Genomic DNA, 3,487 nt, shown 5'->3' on the forward strand with positions numbered 1-3,487 from the left:
GGTTTAGCTTAAGCATAGTTTACAGTACTACTTACTACTAAAAACGTTTTTCCCAGCACGCAAAACCCATAATGATGAGATATTCGCGCTTAGTAATTTTCCATAGTATCTTCTAAGGAATATCTGGCCAATAAAAGCTTTTCGAGGAGATCCCTCTGACCAATAAATATAGTTGTCGGTATCGCGGATTTATGAGCTTCTTGGAGAAATCAGTCAATGTAGTACTTACTGTTCACTGTCTCATTCACAGACTGCATTTGGTGGCAAAAAACCTGAGTGATAGTTTGCATGACACACTGGCCATTGTCATCAAGTGTATGAACATGATCAAAGCCCACGCTTTGAATTCTAGATTATTCCAACAACTGTGCACTGAAAATGATGAGGAATTTCAATGCTTACTTTTGCAAACTGAATTCCGATGGCTCTTAAAAGGAAATTGTTTAAAGCGATTGTTCTGCCTGTTTGACTCTGTGCTGAAGTTTTTTTTCAAGAAACAGACAGTGATCTCTGTAATAAACTGGAAGAACACAAGAACAGCATTGCGTCCCCGCATATCTTTTCACAAAGTCCACCCAGTTCAACTTGAAGCTGCAGGGGAATGACACCAACCAGATCAAGGCAAATCCATGCTTTCGTCATCCTTGTCAAAATTGGAAATGTTCCGCCGAAACAAAGGCAGAAGAGAATTTGCTCAGTTTCCTAGTTTGGTGGAGACACTGAAAGAAAGGTGCGTGTCCGACGAGAAACTAGAAATATACCAACCACCTCAGAAACTTGCTTGCTGATTGTTATGAAGATAATATTTTTTTTAGCTTTAGTAGAGGTTTTACGGCGCTCGCAATTGCATACGGTCATATGACGCCAAGGGGCGGATGTCAACAGAGAAGTCCTTACAGGGAAACAGACTTACTCTGCTCACCTCTCTAGCTTCAACAGCACAAAGTCTGCTTCGACAATCAAGGCACTCCTGAAATAGCGGGTCACAAAAGAGTGACGAACATACAAAAGAAGTAGAGGAAAAAAGACAATAGTAAGGATTAGAAAGAAAAAGCAGCAGTTCCCTGTTGTAGATCAGGCACAGTTATGAGCGTGGCATTCATGAATCAGCCCATTTACAATTCTACTGTGCATGAACGAGAAATGTCCCCCCTTTGGGAATGGCCTAAGGATACTTCAGTCAGTGGCACCGCCCCGGGGAGAGGAAGACAAGGTTTACTGATATTTTTTAATTGGAAATTCCAGACTGAAACAGACGTAACTTTCCAGTACTTAGCAACTGAAGAAGAGCTTCTGACAATGAAAAGTGAATCTGAAATACAGTCATTGTTCAAGGAGTCGTACCAGTCATTCTGGTTGAAGACTTCTGCAAGACAAAATTATGCCTCACTGTGAGAAAAGATCAAGTTGTCGTTCATCGCTTTTTCCACCTCTTATCTAGTAGACAGGGGATTCAGTGCAATGACAAGGCTGCTGACGAAGCAGAGGAACAAATCAAGGACCATAGAGCATGGCGATTTGTGTCTGCTACCGACCAATCTGAAACCTGATGTTGATAAGTTGGTTTCGTCTCACCATGACCATCTTTCCCAATAGGTCAGAGTAAAAAAATACTTCTATGTATATGCTTACTCTGTAGTTTACCCTCACTGGATACCTTTTTTTTTTTTTTTTTGCTTTCTTTCTTTCTTTTTAAAAAAAGAAAACTATTCACCTGTTTAAATCTAGTAATAGAGTTTGTTATGTCCATGTTCTGCCGCTGCTGATGAAACTGATGTTCATGATTTATTGTCACATAAAAGCAAACCACAAATAAATCATTGATTATTGGTTTGAAAACAGATGGTCATTATCTTTATGAAACGTCTTCTCCCATCAACACACTGCAATAAAGACGCCTGTGATTTGTATATCAGTATAATTAATTTAAACATTTTATATTGTTATTTTATTTTGTCTAAAATTAAAACAAGGCTCTCCCTCCTACCCTGCTTACCAAACAATGATGATCGTGATGATTATGAGGATGATCATGATGATGGTGATGATTATGATGATGATAATGATGATGATTACGATGATGGGTGATGATTACAGACTAAGATCAGAGCATAGTTTTTCTTTCCTGTGGTTTCTCACATTTGAACAATTTAATATATTTTTATGTTGTACAATGGAGCTACTTGATATACAAATCACAGGTGTCTTTATTGCAGTGTGTTGATGGGAGAAGACGTTTCATAAAGATAATGACCATCTGTTTTCAAACCAATAATCAATGATTTATTTGTGGTTTGCTTTTATGTGACAATATATGTATTACATTATTGATGTTAATGACGCTGGTCGTTTAATACCGACGACAACTATATGCATAAAATGACATTTTTTTCTCAATGACGACTCCATGTCCTTGCATACTATTTATGAAAAAATGTGTATTATTATCTCTCGTACACGCATAATTTAAGATTCTATAAAGATAGTGATTTGTGACCCAACTAATGTTTCTATTCGGAACTAAATCGTTAGAATTTAGGTACGTTGTTTTGTACTCTGCTGTTTGAGCTCTCTATTTGTGATTGTAAATATGTATATCCCTTTGTCAGATTGATGGTTGGCTGGAGTAGAAGGGCGCTGAGACTCGGCTGGGTGAAAAAGGGGGCGGTGGGTGAAAAAAGTTTGAAAACCACTGATCTAGCCTACACGCACACTCACATACACAGACTCACACACATACTCTCACATGCACATTTATAATTATGCACACCGCACACGCTTGTGGCCTTTCACGCGCGCACATACACATACACACACGTATACACATACACACACGCATGATACACACATACACACACACACACTGCATACACACACACACACACTACATACACACACACACTACATACACACACACACACTACATACACACACACACACTACATACACACACACACACACACTACACACACACACACACACACACTACACACACACACACACACACTGTCTGTCTACTATATTTTGACCACGTCTATCCGTCTATCTATCCATCAATCTATTCATCCCTCCATGTATCTGTCCATCCATCCTTTCATCCATCTATCTAACCATATATAGATCTATCCATCCATCCATCTATCTATCCGTCTATCTATCGGGAGCTGTAATCTGTCACTCGTGCGGCAGTAGACTTACTACGATACAAAACATAAAGGTGGACAATGACAATTGAGTACCGTGAGTAAGTGTGCTTATTGCTTTGCTACAATGCACGTGCAAGATGTCTCCGACGTTTGTGCTTTTCTGACTACCTGACTGGACAACCCTCTCTGGATGAAGGCCTGGGATTTTCCTCCATCGTGCAGAAACCGTTTTTACGTCGTGCTGAGATCAAGAGCTACTTCAACAAACGATTTCTCCATCGCCGCTCCGCGCTCCCCGGGATCGCTCAATGTGCCTCACACAAAAAATTTCTTACGAGCAC

This window comes from Aplysia californica, unplaced genomic scaffold (genome assembly GCF_000002075.1).
Source record: "Aplysia californica isolate F4 #8 unplaced genomic scaffold, AplCal3.0 scaffold00826, whole genome shotgun sequence".
Lineage (NCBI taxonomy): Eukaryota > Metazoa > Mollusca > Gastropoda > Aplysiida > Aplysiidae > Aplysia > Aplysia californica.